Source organism: Vicia villosa, linkage group LG2 (genome assembly GCF_029867415.1).
Source record: "Vicia villosa cultivar HV-30 ecotype Madison, WI linkage group LG2, Vvil1.0, whole genome shotgun sequence".
NCBI lineage: Eukaryota > Viridiplantae > Streptophyta > Magnoliopsida > Fabales > Fabaceae > Vicia > Vicia villosa.
Window position 1 is genome coordinate 163,505,659 of NC_081181.1, and position 24,321 is coordinate 163,529,979.

At 35.7% G+C, this 24,321-nt stretch overlaps 1 long non-coding RNA gene across 1 annotated transcript; it reads left to right on the forward strand.

Annotated features, from left to right (window-relative positions):
- The first annotated feature begins 200 nt into the window (after positions 1-200).
- On the forward strand, positions 201-2,494 carry LOC131647310 (uncharacterized). Its single transcript, XR_009297783.1, has 3 exons — positions 201-1,205; positions 1,623-1,700; positions 1,869-2,494. It is a non-coding gene; the product is annotated as an uncharacterized LOC131647310 (long non-coding RNA).
- The last annotated feature ends 21,827 nt before the right edge of the window (positions 2,495-24,321 follow it).

Here is a 24,321-nt window from a genome sequence, read left to right on the forward strand (position 1 = left end):
CAACATAGTGTAAAACCTCAAGGACGCCACAAACAGCGAATGCAAAACAAGAGTCTGAAGAAATAATATAATAACAAATGAAAAATTAAATATTTAAAATTTTGTTTTAAACTATATAAATAGTAATTAAGCAATAATAATATAAACAAACTTACTGCCGTATAGTTGGTTTTTGATGGGATTAAGAAGATTGGTTCCTCTCCAATCAAAATAGATAAGATCTCCCTACATTTAAAAACAAACAAGAACTAATTATATTTGTGTTAATTAAATTATTAAATAGTTCTTGTAAGAATTTGATTTTGAAAATATCTTGATTTTTTGCCTTTTGTGTTGTTCTTGTTGTGTGCGCGAGAGCTGAGGGCGGAGAGTACGAGTCTTGAGATGTTTGAAGGGAATTTGAGGTCTAGCTCTACCTCGTGGAAGCTTCAACGTGAAGTTTCGAGAGGTATCTCGAGGGAGAGAGAGAACGAAGGTGATGACTGAGTGATGATGGAAGGTGTTGCCGAGGGAGGTTAGAGATGAAAGTGGTGATGAGAATTGATGGAGATGGGAGAGAAATGGGGGTGATGAAGTTGTGAGAGAGTGAGGTGGTTGAAGATGAAGAGAAAATGGCGTATTGAGAGAGGAGAAAAGCAATGGTGGAGTGGAGTGTGGAGAAAAGTGGCGGAGAGAGGAGTGAAAAAATGGTTATGAGGTCAGAAGTGAGAGTGAAGATAGGTTAGAACTGAGACGAAAACAGTTAGAGAGTTAGTTAGAGAAGAGAAAAATTCTGTTATGAGTTGAATGTTGAGGATTGAGATTTTACATATGCAGTTATGAAAGTTAGTTATAGTTAGTTTTGGAGAGTTTGTTACATATGCTTGAAATCCTGTTATTGGCTATGTCAAATGTTAGTTATATGACAGTTAGAAATTAGGTTCTATGTTTCAGTTTGGTTAAAGGGTAGTTATCAATTCGGTTAGGATGCAGAGAGAATTAATTACAGCTCTGTTGAGTTTGTTACTGAAGGTTGGAGTTAAATGAAAGTCAAAAAAACCAGTTAGTTTTATTTTGTAAAACGTTGCCAATGTGTAATATGTTAATATCAATCAACAAAAAAAAATATCAATTCCTGGAAGCATGTTTGGTATCCGCTAATGGTTCTTTTTTTTCACAAGGATGGAGTCCCGTTTACTCTCGGCAAAGCTCTACTGCAAGAAATGGTGGGCATTTATTTCAATCAAAAGCTGCTAGGTTTTATGTGTTATGAATTGTAAAAGTAGATGTATAGTCATGGATGGATTGTGTATGTATGCTGTTCTGAATGTGAATTATGGAATCGAGTACGAACATAGATTAGAACATGAGCGGATATGATCTGACTCTGATGTGAGTGGCTTGTTAAATTTCGAATGTCATGTTATGGCTTTACTTCTGGCTTGGGGCTGACTTGTGAACTGAATTATGTGCATATTGAAGCTGAATGGGTTAAGGGACGGTTATGGTTAATTGTGGCTGTCTGCTTTTGTTTTGAAATAGTATAGTAATGTATTGGATAGAATACGTATGGTACGGTTATGTATGCATTTGGTTTGATGTGTATTGTTTAGGTTTTGAGGACTTCTTTCTGTATGCTACAGGTTATGGTTTGGCATAAGATCGGCAAGAAGCAATGGCGTGGATTTCGAAGGGACCATGAGCGCATGGGAGCGGCAATGGTTTGTATGGATTTATGGGCCTCGTACTGTATGCATTCTTATTGAATCACACGACAGTTCAGGGAACCGTTTTGTGTATTATGCGCTTAAGTTGTATTGAGTGTGTGTATTTGCGTCGTGTCGTATGATTTCCAAACGTGATTGGCATTTGTTTTTATAATTATGCAGGTTGTGGTTGGAGGTTGGTATTGCGGTACTGTCGGAATAAAGCTCCATGAGTTTTGAAGAAGTTCGGGAACATCTTAGGATAAATTCTTGAGTATTCCAAACAGAGAGGCAGTGAAGGGTAGCCGTATCGAAAGGGAGAGAAATTTTTGAGACTTGGATTGCTGATACTTGAGTCGGTTTTGTAGGCCCACACATGTCTTCCAGTGCAGCTGCCCGTAACCTCTTGCTTTGGGGCGAATTAGCAAACGTGTGAATGCTGCTTTGACGTATGATTTTGCACATGGAGTGATGCTACTGAAGCTGTTTTGGGCAGGTCTGAGTCTGCTGTTTTAAGCCTTTATCGATTTCTGCATAATGTGTTTTTTCTTGTTTTGGTATTGATGCAGGGTTACTATGTGGGTGGATCGGTTTGAAACTGTTCTTTGATTGAAGTTTGATGCAGTATAAGTGGATGTGCTTATGGAAAGTGTTGAAAGGTGATTGGTGTTGTGTTTATTTTTGAGGCGCATGTTCCGGTATGCATTGCTGAACTGGGACTGGTATCCTTTTTTTAATTATGCAGGATACAGTAGCATGGGCTTGGCCTGGCATCATAGTTCAAACGGAAATATATATATATATATATATATATATATATATATATATATATATATATAGGGGACGACTCAGGTGAGAACACTTGGTTATTATGAGAAATCAGAACAATGAATCACGACCATTAAATTTTGATTTTGTTGATTTTAATGGATTGGATTGGTTTCTCTTTCTAGAATCCTTAATATTTATTTTAAATCAACATAGAAAGAGAAACCAATCCAGTTCATTAAAATCAACAAAATCAAAATTTAATGGTCGTGATTCATTGTTCTCATTTCTCATAATAACCAAGTGTTCTCACCTGAGTCGTCCCCTATATATATATATATATATATATATATATATATATATATATATATATATATATATATATATATATATATATATATATATATATATATATATATATATATAAATTATACATTTGTAATGTTTCATCTTTTATTAGTTTAAAAAAAATTGCACAATCTCTTTTTTGATTTAACATTTGTGAAAATTTATAAATTATACATTTGTGAATTATTATGAATTGTATTCTGCTTATACGGTTTATAAATCTATAAATTATATATTTGTGAAAATTTTCAAAAGCTAATCTTCTAGGTCATTAGCTTCTAAGCATATTCACCAAAACAAATACCTTTTTTTTTAATCAAGATATATATTAATAGAACAAAAAGTTCTAAACAAAGCGATTACAAAGAGGAGGAGAACATATCTCAACAAAGAAAAATAAACTCCAACTACACTCTAAGAAAGATAAAACAAAGGAGCTTTGCTAAATTCATAGTTGTAGTTGGAATGGTTAATTTTTCCTATGTATGACCACCGCCAAATGAGAGCCTTAATGCTCCAAACCGAGTCTAACACATTCCACGAAACATTCCGAAAAATGATTCCATTCCGGAGCTTCTAAATAAACCACGTAGTTGCCATCCAAATTGTCCCTTCCCTTCCGGAATTAACTTTATTAGATTTGCAAAAGCTAAACCAATTCCAAAAACTACTTATTATGCACCCGGAATCAAAATGATCAAAACCAATCCAAGAGGCCACTTCCTTCCAAATTAATTGAGAGAACACACAATTAAACAAAGTATGGAACAAAGATTCAATTTCCACACCACAAAAAACGCACCCGTTAGAAGAAAGACCGGAAATACCTCTCTCTTGAATAAGATCCTTCGTGGGCAACCTATTAATGCAACAACGCCAACCAAAAGTCTTGACCTTTTGAGGAACCACCATCATCCAAATAAGCTTTAAAACATGAGAAAACTCCTTCTCCGGACCAAACGGAACATGAAAATAGTCTGAAAGAGCGTAGCAGCCCCGCACGGAAAACCCTCCCACCGGATCCGAGCACCAAACCACGCTGTCCCTGGCAGCAGCCGCTGGCTGAACCGGCAGCAGAAGGGAGTGCAGCCGCTGGGCTTCAAGAGCACTCGCCGGACAACCCTCTATATCCAAACCAAAATTGCCCCAATGCCACTCTTCACCACTCCAACCTCCCATGGAAGCCACAGAAACAAACTTTAACGCCGAAAGAGCGAAAGCTTCCGGAAAAAAATCCATCAAGCAATAATCTCCCATCCACCTAGATTGCCAAAAAGAAGTGTTGAAACCGTTACCAATAGTAACTCTACAATTATCGACAAATTTATCCTCAAAATAGCATTGCTTCAAAGAGAGAATATCCTTCCACCACGTAGATTTCGATAAAGACTTCTCAACCTTGATGTTACGCGAAACCACTTGAAGATTGATGTCTCCATATCTAGCTTTCAAAACGCGATACCATAAATCCATCGAGCCGCCTAAAATTCTCCAATGCCACTTTTGAAGGAGGGAAAGATTGAAGTCGCGGATCCTTTTTAAACCAAGACCTCCCTTCTCAATCGGTAAGCACAAGGAACTCCAACTCACCTAATGAATTTTCTTGTTAACCCCCACTCCACCCCAAAGAAAATTGCTTTGTAATCTCGAAATCTCCTTTAAAACCGCTATAGGAGCCTTATAGAAAGAAAGCATAAAAATCGAGAGACTACAAAGAACGGATTTAAGAAGAGTAAGTCTACCACCAAAGCTTAACAAACGAACCTTCCAATCCTTGAGCCGAGATTTAATTTTGTTAACAATCACGTTCCAAGAGGAGATCTTTCTAGGATTAGCACCTATAGGAATCCCAAGAAAAGTAAACATAGAATCTTCCCTCCTACAAGACAAAATATTAGAGGCAATATCCATGAAATTGTTAGACACATTGAAACCGATGATTTTGCTCTTGTGATAGTTGATTCCGAGACCTGACACCATCTCAAACCCTCTTAAAATAGCTTTTATAGCCCACACTTGATTCCAACTCCCCTCTCCAATCAACAAAGTATCGTCCGCAAATTGTAAAATATCCACACTACATAATCTCCTTATATTTAAACCGGTATAAACACCTAAATCCACCGCCTTGTTAACTAAACCCTTCAAAGCTTCCACTACAACAACAAAAAGAAAAGGTGACAACGGATCCCCTTGTCTAAGACCTTTCTCTACCACAAATTTTATCGTAGGACTTCCATTCACCAAAACCGACATTTTGCTAGTGAATATCATAGCTTCCATCCACCTTAACCACTTAGCCCCAAAGCCCATGGATTTCAACATGAATCTAAGAAAATCCCAAGACACGTTATCATATGCCTTCTCGAAATCCACCTTGAAAAGTAAACAACTAGTACCTTCCTTAGTCGCATAATCCACCACCTAATTAGCCACCAAGACCCCATCCAATAATTGTCTCCCCGGTACAAAAGCGGTTTGACAATCCGAGATAATAGAGTTTAAAACCTTCTTTATTCTAGAAGACAAAAGCTTGGAGATAGCTTTATAAATACAACCCACAAGGCAAATCGGCCTATAATCATCAAGCTTCAACGGATTAGAATTTTTAGGAATCAAAGTTAAGAATGAAGAAGTTATAGCCTTAGATAACATTGCTCTTTGATGGAAGCAATGAAAGCAATTAAAGAAATCCACCTTCAAAAAATCCCAACAATTCTTGATAAACATAAACGAATACCCATCGGGCCCCAGACTTTTCGAACCTTCGCAATTCCAAATAGCTACTTTGATTTCCTCCTTCGAAAAAGGAGCCTCAAGGAATGAAGACTCGCTATGATTCAAGCTTCTAAAAGGAATACCAACCAATCCCGGCGCACCCCTAGCCACCCCGAAAAACTTCTTCTCGAAATGAGTTTTAACTTCCTCTTTAACCTCCTCAACCGACTCCACCAAACCTCTATCCGTCATAAAGGACCCAATATGGTTTCTTCTCCTCCTAGCTTTCACCACCCTATGGAAAAACCTACTATTTTTATCTCCATCGTTCAACCATTTTAGCCACGATTTTTGAATAAGCATATTCTCTTTTATCTTAAGATTCATCCAAAAATCTCTAGACGCCTCCTCCTTCCTTTCCACAACCGAGTTAGACTCCCACACATCGTCCTACCCGACTCTTTCATCCCCTTCGTTGATAGAACGCACGTCTTTCTCCACCGCCAAATCGATTTTACCGAAGATATGAGTATTCCACCATTGAAGTCTTAACTTTAAAAGTCTCAACTTTTCCTTTAACACAAAGTCTCCCCTACCCTCCACCTTAATAGATAACCATTCTTTCTTCACAAAAGAAATAAAGTCCTTGTTAGAAAACCACTCATTGTTCACTTTAAAAGGCTTGAGACCCCAATTAGTCTTCTCACAAAGAAGCCATATGGGACAATGATCCGAGATGTCGCGATCCCCCACTAGTTGGCCGACCACTCCCCACTTGCTAATTATGTTCTCCGCCACCAAAAATCGATCTATCCTACTTCTAGTAATCCCATTACAACTAAACCAAGTATATTTCTTTCCCTTACTTGGAATATCCACCAAGTTACTAGACTCAATGAACTCCTCAAATTCCCTCCATTGACTACTAGCGTTCAACTCCAAGCCTCCCTTTCTTTCGAAACAACTTTTCACTGCATTAAAATCCCCTCCAATTATCCACTCTCCATCCATGAATCTAGATTTGAGCTCCAACAATTTCTCCAAAGAATCCTCTTCTCCGCTAAATAACACGATGAATATACATTAAAAATATAGTAAACATCATTCTTCCAAACAGCTTTTACCCCTAAATACCCCTCACCACCGAAACTACATATCACCTGAACAGTGTTTGTATTCCATATAGACAACAATCCCCCCGAAGCTCCATTAGAAGCAGAAAAAGAAAAATCAATGTCTTTATTTCTCCAAAAGCTACCAGCCATACTATCAGAAATGGAACCTAATTTAGTCTCCTGAATAAAGAAAAAATCTGCATTACCTCTGTTGATGATATTACTGACCGATGCCTCTTAATGTTGCTACCTCCCCCACGAATATTGAATGACCCTAAAATCATTGCACCACTTCAATAACATCCTTCCTTCCCACCTTTCTGCTATCCACTAAAATGCCCATGTCGCTAGAACTGGAAGCGGTATCTCTCTGATAATCCCTTCCTTCAACACCCAGTATCTCCAATATCTTCCCTAATTTCTCCCCAATATTGGAATTCAAGTTTTCCTTCAGTCTTCTGTTGTTACTATCAATACCTGAATCTTCAATCTGAACTCCGAGATCATGCCCACCGATACTGCCCTTTGCCTCCCCTGAAGAAACACCGACAGAAGAAAAAGAATTTGAAATGGGGTCAGAGGAAGCTGCGACGCCGTTTCGCTCTTTGACTTTTGGAGGAAAACTTTTCTTCTTCGTTCCAGCTTTGGGCCTATGAAAGTTGCGAACCGAAGCCGGCCCAATAACATCGCTAAGTTTCCTGTATCTCAATTTTTTCTTTTTTATAACGTTACTTAAAACCAAGGGGCCCACTGGGATAGGATAATGAGCTGGCAACTGGTTAACGTTAGGGAACGTTTCTAGCGAGTGAGACAATTGAGCACTTTCAGCCGTCACATCCAAACCGCCAACCGTGTGACACGTCCCATCCTTTGCAGCCACAATAGCCTGGTCAAAAGATAAAGTGACTTTATCCTTTTCCTCAACACTTCTGGATGAAATAACGTCAAGCACTATCCGGTCCAAGCCTTTACTCACTGGTTCACCCACTTCATCACCTTCATCCTCCCTCTCTACCACCTCTTCTGAACCCCCACCTCCGTCCGTCCCCTTATCGTCCGCCGCTTCCGTTGAATCCTCCGGCCAATATGTCCCCTCGGAAGAAGAAGACAACATGGAGCCACCTTTAGGTTCCTCCCTTAGAAAATTAGTGCACTCCTCCCTCAACCCCAAGGAAAAGAGCACTCCATCAATGGTAACTTCCAAGAAGTTTGCTACCACCATAGCTACAGGAATTCTGATGAAAACCCTAGCAACATCCATCGATTTTCTGTTCAGTATATTTTCATCAGAAGTTCAAAGAATTCCACCGACCACGCATGACATGGGACCCCAAATATACGGACCCAAGCGACCCTCTCCTTATCAATGTCCTTTACTTTCCAAGGTCTAATAGCAAGAAACCATTGTTTCCACCAAACTTCGGCATCGCAAATGAGGTCATGAATCTCCCCCTCCTCCGCCTCCTCAAGAAGACACAAGTTTGCCCCCAGAGGAGTGATCTTGATCTGAACGTATCCTTCTGAATAAAATCTGTCTTGAATGTAATGAGTGGATCCCGGAGATGATACCACTCCGACATACGCCTTGGATAGAGAGTTCGATAGCTGAGGATCCGAAGAAAACACAACCCCCTTGTAAGGCGGAGTATCGGCGACATATTGGTTCCTAATACTGACATGGCAATGTCTTAGTGACTAATGATAATTAATAATATGTTAATATATTAAGTATTTAATCGAATAGTATTTTTCTTTTTCTGATGAATCAAATATTATTCAATAAAATCTTGTGTAGTTGATACCTTTGGTTCCTTCCCTTTTATCACAAAACCCGAAGACTGAGTCACATAGACGGTCTCTTCTAGAAAGCCACTTGGAAATGCATACCTTACATATAAATGGTAAAAATGACTCTTTTAGAAAGCCACTTGGAAGTGCATACCTTACATATAAATGGTAAAAATGACTTTACTACTAGTTATTTTCACTATCAGTCTAAGTATTTCAAGTTTAGCTATAGGGACAAGGAATTCATTATAATCTATTGGCTTACCGCTAAGTTTGTTAACTAATTTCAAATTCCATTTTAATCTCTTATTTAATAAACGTTACAATTTAGTTAATTTAATTATTTTATTAAATTGGTTGAAAAATGTTAACTGAGTTGATGTGGCATGACAACAAGGCTTAACTTTCATTAGTCACTCAACAAAGACTTATATTAACGATGTAAGCTCCATATTTCTCCATTTTAATGTTGTCACGTGTTTTCTAAAATACATTAGGGCTACTATTCATCTTCTTCATTCATCATTCTTCTTCCAAATTTCTTCAAGAATCCTCTTCATCCAAACCATCATCTTCATAATTTCTGCTAAGATATCAATAAATTTCAGCACATGTTCAAAATCAAACAATCAAAGTTGTGGATCATTTGGATATATGATCATAAGAAACAAGAGGAGGGATTGTTGGTGCCAAGAAGAGTGTGTTATTCATACTGTTACAAATTTGAATAGTGTGAACGTCGGAAAAAAGTTTTTGGATTGTAGGAATTACAAAAATCAAATTGAGAAGGGACACAATTTTTTCAAGTGAGTAGGTGATGAAGTTATTGATGGAAGGGATTTGAAGATTAAAAGGCAAAGGAAGCAAATATTCAAGTTGAATAATGAGGTTTTGAGCACAAGAGGAATGTTGAAAATTGCAATGGTGTTTGCCATTATTAGTTTAAGGTTTAATTTGGTGTTTTTAACCATGTATTTCAAATAGGATTGTGCTCAAAATAATATATATGTAATTTGATTTTATGAAACTATGTAATTTCAATGTTGGTTAAATGAAATGGGTTGATCAAAACAATGGTAAATGTGGTTTGTGTTATTAAATATGGTCTATAATGAAACTTTACTTTATTAGTACTACTATAACAAATGTGTTCTGTGTTATAAAATATGGTATGTAATATTGTAGCTCAACAATGTAAATGAAGTAAAAATATTAAATGAGGGACTTTAGTGAAAACAGTGTAATAAATAAGGGACTATGTTGAAATCTAAATGATTAGTAAAAGGACATAGTTGAAATAAGTAGGTTTGATGCTCTAACCAATCTGTAAGTACATTATCCCTGTTGCATGTTATTTATCAGAGCCAAAATGTTGTTTGCATATTATCTTAAAGCAAACACAATCAAAAGTCAAATTAAGGATAAAAACAAAATGTTGCTTGCATTATCATAATCAATTCTGACAACTTTCTTTTTCTAAGGTTTTTGTTATGTACAGATTGCGGATACTTTGTTTTGAGGTTTTGAAAGAAATCCTTCAAACGAATCAATTAAAGATTCCAATCACGGTATGGATTTATAACTTAGGATAATTTTTTATAATTTATTACATTTAACTAAATCATGCATACTATGTTTTTGTTATGTAGTACTTTGATGACTTCTATGCTGCTTCTTACACGAAACTTAAGTTGGAAAAAATCAAAGAAGAATTGTGTCAATTTTATATTCAGCGACTATTCATATAGGTATGAATACATTATTGTGTACAAAGTTTTATGAATACATTACTGTGTGACGAATTTTGATAATGACTTTGTGTTTGAGTTTCTTTGGTGGATGTTGGTTCATTTTGCTTAATATTAATTGACGATGATGACGTTGTTATATGAATCAAGTTTGTTGTTTGCTGAATAAGAGTGCTGAACTTTGTTTTTGTTATTGTTGAGTTTGATTCTTAAACAAGTGGTGCTGATAGTTTGATTTGAGACTGGATTGATGACACATTACATTGGTGGATTGAGTTGCAAATCACATGAAATTGTTGCTAATAATATTGTTGATGTTTCTGAATGATAATTTGTTTTCTTGGATAATTTGAAGTATAGATGTTGGAGCCTTTAATTGTGTTTGAGCAAAGTTAGTTTAATTGACCGTGTTGTTCTGTTCATACTTTGCAGGACCAAAACCGTGCGCTCGTCGGATTTTGAGAATTTCGGGCTTATATTCTGATTTAGTTATTGTTAGAGATGATTTAGTTATATGTATCTGTTGTAAACATGTGAATTGAACTATAATGGTGTATATATATTATTTTGGATTATAATGATATTATATTGGTATATAATGTCCTACCTATGGTTGAAAATATTACAGGTTGAAAATATATTACAGGTCAAAAATAAATATAGGTTGAAAATATTACAGGATGAAAATATATTACAGGTCGAAAATATTACAGGTTGAAAATAAATATAAATTACAGGTCAAACTGAGAGGCTTAAATTATAGGTTGCACTTTAAAATACTGCGTTTAGCAACGACAGCGCTTTCAAAAATGCTCTTAAAGGCCTACCTACAAAAGCGCTTTATAATTAAAAGCGCTGCCTAAGATAAAAAAAAACATAAAAGATAAAAAAAGCGCAACCTACGAAAGCGCTTTCTGGAAAAAGAGCTGCTATAGGGGATGCTACGAGAGCTCTTTTCTGGATAAAAGCGCGGCTATAGGGGATGCTACGAGGGCGCTTTTCTAGAAAAAGCGCTGCTATAAGGGATGCTACGAGAGCACCTTTCTAAAAAAAGCGCTGCTATAGGGGATGCTATGAGAGCGCTTTTCTGAAAAAAACGCTGCTAAAGGGGATGCTATGAGAGCGCTTTTGGCGTACCAAAAAGCGCTGTCTTTACCTACGGCAACGCTGACTATGGCAGCGCTTTTAAGCGCTCTAAAAGACCAAAATAAGCGCTGTAAAAGCCCATTTATGGCATAGTGTATGGAAAGTTCTTTGTCTGGAGCAGCAAGAGCAGGCTTTGATTCAGAAGGGTTCTTTGAGTTCTTTGAGCGATATCCAGGAGGGAAACCGTGCTTGAAGTGGCAATTATCAATGGTATGGTTAGTCTTTCTACAGTTGGTGTAAAGCATAAGAGTTTTGGAAGTGGATTTTCCTTTAGGCTTGTTGTTAGAGTTGGCATAAAGAATTGCAGGTGTTGTGGAAGAAGCAGATGTGGATGGTACTTGTTGTTGTGCTATCAAGGAGTAAACCTTGTGATTTTAGGAAGAGGATCAAGAAGCAATATCTGGGTACAGATATTGTGGTAGGTGTCGTTCAGGCCTTTGAGGAAGCAAGAAACGTACTCCATATGTTTGTATTTACGCAGAACTTTGGCTAAATCACAGGTGCAGGGTATAGGGCATGAACATGAAGGTGTAGTTCGTTGATCCTCAAGTTTGTCCCATAGAATTTTCAGATCAGTGAAGTATGTTGATAAGGAATGATCTCCTTGTTGAATTGAATGCAAATCACGTAAAAGATCCGAGAAATGATAGTGATTACCTTTCGTGAATCTTTCTCTGAGATCTTCCGAGAGGTCGAAAGCCGAGTCAAAGCAGATTGTGCTTTATGCGATGTGTGGAGAAAGTGTGCGATTGATCCATGAAAGAACCACGCTGTTAGCGCAATCCCAAAGTTCAAAATCGGGATCGGTGGAAGAGGGTTTGGGAAGACCGCCATTGATGAACGAAAGTTTATTCTTGGAGGTCAAAGCTCGACACATTAATTTACTCCAATTGTGGTAATTGTCGTCATCAAAGAGGTGCAACAATGGTGACATCTGGATTTTTGCTAGGATGAAGATAATATGGGTTTCTTGGATTCAACCTAGGATCCTCTGATTTGTGTTTGGGGTTAGGGTTATAGGTTCTGGGGCTTTCATCGTCGGAAGACGCCATGAGAGATTAAGAGAGAAGAAGGAAGGAGAATGATGCGAAAGGTGGAGAAGAAATGTTTGTGTGAGTTTTGGTCACTGATACCATATTCCAGTTGAATGAAATGGAGAAGATGAAGTTGCCATAATGGCGGCACAAAATGCATTTGAATTATTGAGTATGAAAAATTGTATTTACAAAATAACCTGAGTGGGCTATATATATACAAGAGAGAGGCATAAGCCCAATATTCTAGATAAAATCCAATAGACTAAAATACAAAGGCCAATATAATCTAATACTCAAACCTTATTTTGTAGCCTCAGTTATGGTATTTTTGTTGCTTTTTGTTTCTTACGATTTTAGATTTGCTTCACTTTTTATGTAGCTTGAATAAGGAATTAATATTTGAGTTAAGACCTCTATAGTTTTGTTTTACAAAGACGTAGGTTATTAACATTTCATTAGCTACATTTTCCTTGAACAAATCATGCTAGTGTCCAACAACTTTTTAGTGATATTTCTAAAGGACATGGAAGAGAAAGTGTTTGAGCTGTAGGCTATAGAGAAAGTAATACAAGAAGGCATATGTTTAGACATTTTTGTATCTATTTCAATTTTAATTCAAGCTGTTTCTCATTTTATTTTATTTGAATGTATATTGTAATAACTTGTTAAATAGGGAACTTTAATTTATGGTTGGACGATTAGCAAATGCCATTTTTGAAATACTTTGCGCAAGTAAATTCTTAGCATATTCTACTGCAATTTTTTTCTTTGTGCAATATATTGTCTCACACTAATATTTTTCAAACAAGACACTATAAAATGTTGATTTTCTGCGACTTCATGCATTTTCAAATCATTACATATATGGCAAACAATCAACAGTATCCATCTGTGAAGCCTGGCTAATGCCGATTTTGATGTAGCTAGCATCGACTTCAGATTATAGGTGTGTCTGTTGTTTATATATTTATGTCCAACACCACACATTAGGGTTCAAAATATTGAAGCAATTTATTTGGACTCATAATAACAGCCAAAAAATATACCAAAAAAAAAAAGATACAACTAAAGAATCAAAATAAGTTTGATTGGTGAATCCTGAAATAAGATGATCAACATGATTTTCTCACTTAAAATGATCCTTGAGCATCAACACCACCATTAGGGTTAGGTAAAATATTTTGTTGCTGTGAAGGGTAACTTTGCCTACAAAAAGTTAGTAACTTTTTGACATAATCTAACTCTTCCTCACACTTCTTTATCATATCTTGATACTCCATAATAACCCTAAGATGTTCAAGAACTTGACTATTGTTAACATCATGAGGGATGGTATCATTAACATAAGAACTTGAATATTGTTCACCAACATTGTTAAATATTGGAATTTGAGAACTAGTAGAAGGTACCAAAGAAGGATCCATTGAAAAATCAGGTACCAGATTGCGTTGTTGAAGTAGCTTAAACAAACTAAGTACCTTTCTTACTCGATCCAGCTCTTCAGCGTTCTTCTGTATCATACTTCGATATTCGTTAATAACACCAAGACATCCATGAACCGGGAATTTAGCACGAATATCCGACTCAAAAATGATCGACTTCATTGCTACATCTTTTCTGTCATCATCACTAATCTTCTTTAGAGTCTTCAACATTCTGGAAATGCCGAACAAGCGATGAGCATTGGCGAACCTTTTTGGTTTATCGGCCGGAAAATAAGGAGCGAAAGGGCAATCTGGAGAACACTTGTGTTTTTTATGTTGGCATGCGCAGCATGCACGTTTCTTGGAAATATCCATTAGGAAGAGTGAAATGGTTACTGTGAAAAGAATGTAAAAGGAGAAAGAGAGAGTGATTTTGGTTATGATGCGTAAAATGGTTAGTTATCACTTCTTAAGAGTTGGTTATAACTCTCTTAAGAATTAGTTACTGTATTGTTACTAAGTAGTTATGAAGTTACAATTCTTGAATATGTTAAAAGATTTTGATTAGTAAACTTGTCAAGAAAAAAAAGAAGAGAAAGATTTTGATTTTAAAGAAAACTATATATAAAAAAATCAAAATACAAATCTAAAGAGTTAGTGGTTGTTAATTAAGAGTTTAAGAGTTATTCAATCAAATCTTGTGTAGCTTGTTGCTTGTATACCATTGGTTCCTTCCATTTTATCACTAAACCAAAAGACTGAGTCACATAGACCGTCTCTTCTAGACAGTCACTTGGAAATGCATACCTTTATATAAATGGTAAAACTGACTTTACTACTAACTATTTTCACTATCAATCTAATTCTTTCAAGTTTAGCTATAGGGCAAGGACCTCATTATAATTTATTGGCTTAGTTAGTGCTAAAGTCTATTAATTTAATTTTATAATTTACTTTATTCTCTTATTTAATAAACATTACCACTTAGTCCCTCAATAATGATATCATGTTAGAGCATCTCCAATGGTGTAACCCATTTTTGGGTTCTTTATGGGTCCCACTAGCCACATCATCTTAAAATAATTTTTATAATTTTTATTTTAATTGTATAATTCTAAAAAGTTATTATTGGGCCCACAACTTTACCTCATAAACTAATTTGATTGGGTACCACAATTTTTTCATAGTTGCATTGCAATGCAATGGTACTATGATGTGGCATGTCTAGGTGGAGAACTTATTAGAAGGAACTACCATTGGAGATGGTCTTAACAGGGTTGATGTGCCGGCTTAACTTTTTAAGTGACTCAGCAAGAGTTTATTTTATATTAACGATGTAAGCTCTATATTTCTCCATTTTAACATTTTTTAATACATTAGGACTACTATTCATCTTCTTCCTTCATTCTTCTTCTTTTAAATTTCTTCAAGAATCCTCTTCATCCAAACCATCATCTTCATAATTTCTGCTAAGATGTCAATGAATTCCAACATTTATTCAAAATTAAACAATCAAAATTATGGGTCATTTGGATTTGGATTTGAGGTCATAAGAAACAAGAGGATGGATTGTTGGTGCCAAGAAGAGTGTTATTCATACTGTTACAAATTTGAACAATGAAAATGTCAAAAAAAAAAATTTAGGTTGTAAGAATTACATAAATCAAATGGAGCAGGGACACAATTTTATCAACTGGGTAGGTGATGAAGTTGTTAATGGAAGGAATTTGAAGATTGAAGGGCAAAGGAAAAAATATTCAAGTTGAAGAATGAGGTTTTGAACACAAGATGAATGTTGAAAATTGCAATGGTGTTTGGCATTATTAGTTTAGGGTTTAATTTGGCGTGTTTAACTATGTATTTCAAATAGGCTGTGCACAAAATAATATATAATTTGATTTTATGAAACTATGTAATTTCAATGTTGATTAAATGAAATGGGTTGATCAAAACAATGGTAAATATGGTTTGTGTTATCAAATGTGATTTGTAATGAAACTCTGTTTTACCATTTCTGCTATAACAAAGGTTTTATGTGTTATAAAATGTGGTATGTAATATTGTAGTACAACAATGTAAATGAAACAAAAATATTAAATAAGAGACTTAACTAAAAATGGTGTAATAAATAAGGGACTATATTAAAATCTAGATGATAGTAAAAGGACTAATTTGAAATAATTAGATTTATTTCTATAACCAAATTGTAAATACGTTATCTTAAAGCAAAACACTATCTAAAGTCAAATTAAGGAAAAAATAAAATATTGTTTGCATTATCATAATTTGAGTTAAGATCCTTGGTACATATTTTTGACATTTTGACATAAGAACACAAAATATGTGTTCATTGACACTAATACAAAAGGTTAAAGTTTGTGTTCATTGACAATAATACAAAGAGACTAAGTTACGCCGATAGTAATACAAAAACATAGCAGACAAGTAGATCACACTACAGTTGCTTCAAGTTGGGTGGATGTAGTCTGACTTGGACCAGGCTGACTTGGTCTAGGATGACTTGCTTTAGGCTGAGTTGTCTCACTTGGTGCCGGTAGTTTGCAAGTAGCATTGTTGTGCCCCTTCACGTGGCATCTACTACACTTGATTCCAAAGTTAGCTCGCTTTAGCTGTGTTTCATCTCTTATATTCACTCATACATCTCTAGTCCTCTTCTTTGACCTTCCTGGTTGGCTTTTGATTGATGGTGGCTATAAATCAACGTACTCTATTTTTTCTCCTATAAATTTTCCCCATTCATTGGATATACTACAAGTGCATAGCATGCCTCATAACACGCTCTATTGTAGCAATCGGGAATAAAATTGTTAATCTCTAATTATCGAGCTTTCATGCAAAATATTGCATGATAGCATGACAACCATGTCAACATCCATCTCCTATAAAAGCACTCCTTAATGGAAAAACTCACAATATATTTTTCCCAATTATATGAGATATCTCTAACCTCATAATCATATTCACATGCACGCATGTGTAAAACAAAAACAATCCAGCTTCATAACCAAATGTAAAATGTAACACCTCAATTTGTGTTTATTTATTTATTTATAGAGTTAAATATGCAATACCCCTTGTAATATATGCGAAATTCGCTTTACCCCATGTAAAAAAAAAATTGGATCACCCCCTTAAAATGTTAAAACCTATGTCTTTTGCCCCCTAAGTGCACAAGTTACTCCCCTATAATATTTTTTATTTATCCCTCCAAATTCAGTGTTTAATTTGTACGCTTAAGAAAAGAATCCAAAAAAAATCAAATTACACGGGGGTAATCCAATATATATATATATATATATATTACAGAGGGAAAAACAAAAATCGCCTACATTACATGATAAAGTGATATTAACCCTTATCTATATTATTTATTGGGTTTATATGATTCTACATGTTTTATCTGAAATAAATGATTAATTGGTTTATACTATGTGGGGTGTAGTGAGTAATTGTGGGATGTGTGGAGAATAAAATAGTTGTAAAAATTATTTAGAATAATTAAAAATAAGTATTTTTTATAATTATATAAAATAATGCGAGGTATATTATTACTTTTTTTTTAGTAAGCAAGAGATACTATATTAAAGAAAAAGGAGAACAAAGGGTTCTCCAAACCTTTACAAGCGGAAACGGGAAAAAGCCCGACCAAAAGGAAAATTACAAACCAACTACTACAACGAGAGGAAAAACAAAGGATCTGTAACAAACTCGTAATATGAGAAATTGGGATGTGTAATTTTACCGCAAAACATCCACTTCCAAGCTAAAGATTTAATATTCCAAACAATATCGTTAACACTCCACCTATCATTCCGAAAGCGCATGCCGTATATAAGGATCCAAAGAGTCCAAACACAAGCAAGCCAAATCATTCCCTCTTTCTAGGGGTGGAAATAGGCTAGGCTAGGCTAGGCTTTAGAAGGCCTGAGCCTGGCCTACGATAAACTTTAAAGGCCGAAGCCTGGCCTAAGGCCTATCATAGGCTCAGTTTTTTGGCCTGGCCTTTTTAAAAGTCTGGCCTGGTCTGAAAGCCTATTTAAAAAGCCTGTATCTCATTAAAGTTTTCAATTAATCTATATAACTTAAGAAGTCTTGTATGTCGGCCTATATATACATATATAAGTGAACCTATTTAGCATTTGTTATATATATATATATATATATATATATATATATATATATATATATATATATATATATATACATGAACCCACTTATTTAACATATCTCTAATATATATGCAAATATAGGCTGGCCTATAAGGCTTCATAGGCTTTTTTAATAGCCTAAGCCTGACCTATTTAATAAAATAGGCTTTTAAAAAAGCCTAAGCCTGACCTCTTTATTAAATAGGCCTGGCCGGGCCTAGGCCTATGTAGGCTGGGCCGTAGGCCCCTGTAGGTCGGCCTGGCCTATTCCCACCCCTAGCCTCCTTCCCTTTTGTCACTTTCTTCAAACGGAAAAAGTTATACCACTCCAAAAAATTAGCTTTACAATCTTCCCCCACCTTCTCCTTTATTCCCACCCAAACGAAAACTTCCAACCACACTTTCTTGACCACCCCACAAGAAAAAAAGAAATGCCTCAAAAGGCCCATGAGGAGTCCGAAGCCTCCTCAAATAATCGTAGCATGAAGAAACCGAGAACATCGAGCCCGTGTCCGCCTTTCCCATCCACACCACGACGTCCCTACCTTCCTTCAATCCCCCAAATTCCTCCAACCGGTTCTTAAGAGAACCGTACATGCTATCGGCCCTCTCATCCCCCAACACCCCTTCTTTCACACCTAAATCCTCCCACTTCCATAAACCCTATTCCCAACTTCCCATGGCCGCGACCGAAACCTTTTTCAAACACGACTTATCAAAGATAACCGAAAATACCTCTCTAAGGGGTCTCTCTTCCAACCATGAGGATTCCCAAAACGGAGTGAAAAAACCGTTAAGCACTTTAAATCTACACTTATCAACAATGAGATCATTAAAGGAAAAAAAATTAATTTTAAGTAAATCCTTCCACCAAAAGGAACAATTGGAGGAAACTTTACTCCCTCTTCCATCATCACAAACAATGGAGGTTAAGTCGCCGTACCTAGATTTCAAGACCTTGTACCATAAAGAATTACTTCCTTCTAGAATTCTCCATCTCCATTTGCAAAGGAGAGCAAAATTGAATAAGTTGATATTTTTCACTCCTAACCCTCCCTCCTCATAAGGCTAAGTAACATCACTCCACTTTACCCAATGAATTTTCCTCTTTTCCTCCACTCCCCCCCCCCCCAAAGAAATTTGTTTTGGATACTAGTAAACTTCTTCACCACTCTAGACGGAACCTTGTAGAAAGATATGGTGAAGATAGCTAAGGAGTAAATCACGGACTTCAAAAGAGTAATTCTCCCCCCTAAATTCAAGAAACGGTGAGTCCAACCTTCCAATCTGTTCTTCATTTTGGCCACGATAGGATTCCAAGTAGATTCCTTCCTCGGATTGCAACCAATCGGAATTCCAAGAAAATGAAAGTTAGACTCTTCTAATTTGCAAGAAAGAAAGTGCGACGAGGCCTCCAAAAAATGAACATTAGTATTAATCCCAATCAATTTACTTTTATGGAAATTAATGCCTAGCCCTGAAACAATTTCGAAGGCCCTAAGCACCGCTTTCAAAGCACAGACATGTTTCCAACTCCCTTCCCCCATGATCAAAGTGTCATCCGCAAATTGAAAAATGTTTACACTACAAGAATCACTAAGAGTAAAATTTTGAAGTTCTCCAATTTGGATAGATTTCTTCACAAGACCCGTCAATCCTTCCGCCACTAACACAAAGAGGAAAGGAGAAAGAGGGTCTCCTTGCCTCAAACCCTTATGAACCGAGAACTCCTTTGTAGGGCTTCCGTTCACAAGCACCGACATGTTACTATTAAATATCAACAAATCCATCCACCTTATCCATTTATCACCAAATCCCATCCTTCTAAGCATGTATCTTAAGAAACTCCAATTAACCTTGTCATAAGCCTTCTCAAAATCGACCTTGAAAAGAAGACAATTTGATCCCTCTTTTCTAGCAAAAACTACCACCTCATTCGCCACCAAAACCCCATCCAACAATTGTCTTCCGGGAACAAAAGCATTTTAAGAACTTGATATAATCGAATAAGCACCCCCTTTAATCTACCCGCCAAAAGCTTAGCCGCCACCTTGTACATGCACCCCACTAAACAAATCGGTCTATAATCGTTCAAACTCAAGGGGTTTTTGCATTTGGGAATAAGAGTAAGGAATGAAGAACACACCGGCCTTGAAATGAAATTCCCTTCGAAGAAATACTTGAAGAAATTAACGAAATCCTCTTTGATAATGTGCCAACACTTCTTTAAGAATAAGAAAGAATACCCATCCGGCCCCGGACTTTTGTCCCCCCCACAATTCCAAACCGCCTCTTTTATCTCATTTTCAAGAAAAGGTTTTTCAATCTCCGAAGCTTCACCCCGACTAATAGACCTAAATTGAATTCCATCCAAAGTCGGTCTCACCCTATCGTATTCAAAAAACTTTTCATTAAAGTGGTTGAACACCGCCTCCCTCACTTCCTCCACCGTCTCTACCATCCTCTCGTCTTGGTTTAAAGGCCCTAAGTGATTCAACCTTCTTCTTTGTTTCATAATTTTGTGGAAAAAACCACTATTGTTGTCTCCTTCTTTAAGCCAATTCACTCTAGATTTTTGAAGAAGCATGCCTTCCTTTAGCCTTAAGTTCTTCCAAAATCTACCACACGCTTCCCTTCTCAAGCACATATTCACATCAAAGTTAGCAATATCATCCTCCGTTAACATCTCATCGGCTAAGTTCATCTCACGGACCCCATCCTCCATTTCCAAATCAATCCTCCCAAACACCTCCTTATTCCACCATTTAAGTTTGTCTTTTAAGAGCCGAAGCTTCTCCTTTAAAACAAAATCGCCTCTTCCCTCTAACTTCATACTAGTCCACTCCCCCTCCACAAACGGAATGAAGGACTCAAAAGAGAAGCACTCATTATTGAATTTAAAAGGTTTAGGCCCCCAATTCACCTTGTCCGACTTCAGCCAAATAGGGCAATGATCCGAAACATCCCGATCTCCAATGATTTGGCCAACCACCTCCCATCTACTCACAACCTTACTAGATAAAAGGAACCGGTCAATTCTACTTTTCGACTTGCCATCTCCACTAAACCAATAAATTTTTTCCCTTTACAAGGTATGTCCACCAAAAGAGTCTTATCTATGAATTCCTATATTTTATTATTTTATTATTAAATTTAAATAATAAGAGTAAAATAGAAAATAGAAGAGGAAGGGTGATGTTGAAATTTTGTAAATAAGTAAGGGTTGAGGGAGAAATTCAATTTAGGAGCTTTTTGTTATTATAAGAAGGAAAGTTAGAGATTGGATGAGACTTTTCATAGTACGTGAAAACAGAGAAAAATATATATTTTGCTTGTTTTTAAAACTCTGATTCCAAACATTAAGAAAATGCATATATAAGAGCAATAGCAACTTAAAAGTTATAAAAAACATTTAAATTTATTAAACTTTTTTGCAAAAATACATTTTATTTTAAAAGAAAAATATTTGTTATTATTTTTTATTTAAAAACAATAAAAAATGATACAAATAAAGTGAACGGCAAAATTCACAGAAACATTTCCTGCGAAATTACCTAGGGATTTATTAATTGAGTATGTTTTTTATTCAAAATATGAATTCGCAGCAAAATCCATAGGTATACCTACGAATTTGCTGCAGAACATATTCCGCGGGAGAATTATCTTATTAAATAAAGTCGTAGGAAAATTCGCAGGTATACCTGCGGATTATTTTCCGCATGAAATTTTGCAGGTATACTGTGTATTTTAAGTAATGCAAATCCTAATTTTCAAACATGAAATTTCCCCCAAAAGTTAATCTATCTAGGAACTCAACTTGATAGATGAAGATGATGGAGAAATTGAGATGATTTGGTGGTGGTGATGATGAAGATGATGATGATCTTCCATGGATTTTTTCCAAGTTCAACTTCTTCTTTCTCCTTTTTCCCGTTTTCCTTATTCTCTTTATCTTTCTCTTCTCTATGTTTCTTTTCTTTTCTTTCTTCCATTCTTCTATGTTTCCTTCTTTTAAATTCCTTGTTTTTTACGGATAAATGCCAAGGAAAAGTGTCTGGTGTCACATAGAAATAATGAGTAGACGAAAAGAGATATAAAAAAAATGAGTGGTGGAGAAAGAAAAGTAGTATGTGAAATATCTTAAATAATACACCCTCCGTTCCTTTTTAAGTGTCATTTTAGCAAAAAGCTCTTCAACCAAGATAGTGGATTATTAGAGTTACTTTTCCTATCATACCCTTATTTATTATTCTCTTTCCAAATAAATTCATTCATACACTCTCTTTTTCCAATAACTAATTGAAAAATGTGAGGTGAAGTTATTGAAAAAATAAGGGTATAATTGACAAATTATAACATTAAATTATAAAACGACACTTATATAGGAACAAAAAAATTCTTCTAAGACGACACTTAAAAAGGAGCGGAGGGAGTATTTCTTAAGAATATTTCCTCTACTAGAGCAATATATTGACCAATTATTAATGATACTAAAATGTCCCTTTTTGTACTAATTAATAGAAGGCCAGTCTCATTACTCATTGCCCTCAACGGACAACAACTGACAACAAATAAAGCATTTAGAAATTCAGTTTGTCCTAACTGACAACAACTAATAACTAATAGAACATTTAAGGGAATATAGAATATTACATTCTCCCCTAGATTGAAATCCATCCACGAATATCTTCCACTTAAAGAAAGAAATACTTCTTGCATCATCAACTTAGATCAACACTTGAATTTACTTGGGTTCAATCCTCTGACATACTCAATCTTCTAGTTTATATTCATTTGCAACTTCCTTCCTTTATAAATTTTTTAAACTTCTTAAACTTGATCATACTATTATCTCAAATCCTTGATTAACTTCTAACTTTTTCACATATGACAAACCACTCTGAACTACTTGGTCATGATTCCCTCCAGAATCCACAAATCACTTTCTTGCACTAAGTTAACCAAAACCATAACCACAATATCTTATTCTAATTAGAAAGTAAACATTATGAAAAGTTTGTGATATAATTTAATGATTCCTTGACTACATGAAACATTGATGAGTCTTCACTTATAAATCCTTCCATAGTTTCGACAAACTTTATAATCCACATATTGATATACTTGTCAACTTCAGTTGACTTGATATTACGCACTACTTGCGCATACACCTAATTACTCACCTCCTCTGCACTTCTCCAAAAAGATATCATGCAATCGGAACGATATTGTGTTACTTCATTCCTACAAGCATTTATCTTCGCGACCCTCCATGAACACTACAAGAAATACTGCAATTTGCCAGGGGTTAAACCCCTCACTAAAGGCAAAAACCCCTCACAAATGTACAATTTGCGAGGGGACTGCTTCCCTAGCAAAACAGGGGGTCGCAAATCCATTACCGATGGGCTATACACTTCGCTAATTTGCCAGGGGCTACCCCCTCGCTAAATGAAAAGTCAAAATTCTACTCTGCAACCTACAGCAATAGGCACCAGCTAGCAGTCTGCAAGGGGCAGACTGCGTCAGATATTTTGCTTGGGGATTAGCCCCTCGCAAAATGCAGCATATATTTTTTTGCTTGGGGATTAGCCCCTCGCAAAATGCAGCATATATTTTTTTGCTTGGGGATAAGCCCCCCGCAAATTGTTTATATTTTGAAAAAAAATATAATTTTCAATATCGTACATAATAATTTATATATATATATAAAATATAATTTAAATTAAAATATATATATATATATATAATAATTCAAATTAAAACAAAATTATTATAATACATATAATAATTAATATTTAAGCAAATATATTAAAAATTAAACTCCATACAAAATTACAATAATATTTAAAAATAAGTTCAAAATAGTTAACACAAATTGTTCCATACAAATTAAAATAAACTTAAATATGTAAATTTAATTATTCCCCCCATCTGCTTCCTCCTCTTCTTCATCAGCTCCTCCATATCCACTAGTTCCTCCAAATCCACCACCACCCATATTTTGTGAAGCAAAAAATTGATCAAACTTTTGTGACCGCTCATTTGCAATTCGCATTGCTTCTTGATACTCTTGTGCCTGCCTCCTCATTTCTTCCTGAAATTCTCTCCTCATTTCTTCCCGTAATTCTCTTTCTCTTCTTTGCATTTCCTCCTACATCTCTAATTGTTTTCTCTTTATCTCTTCAATTTCCAAATTTCTTGCTGCTACTTGTTGTGCTGCCTCAGTATTTGCCAAGTTTCTCACAGTTTCAAGCATTTCGGCGGTTAATATAGGTGGAGTGGATGATCCTTCTCCATCAGCATATCTCATTTTGAAATCTCTACTACGCCGCTTGATATTTTTGGAGTACCCTCCAGTATAATACACTCTCC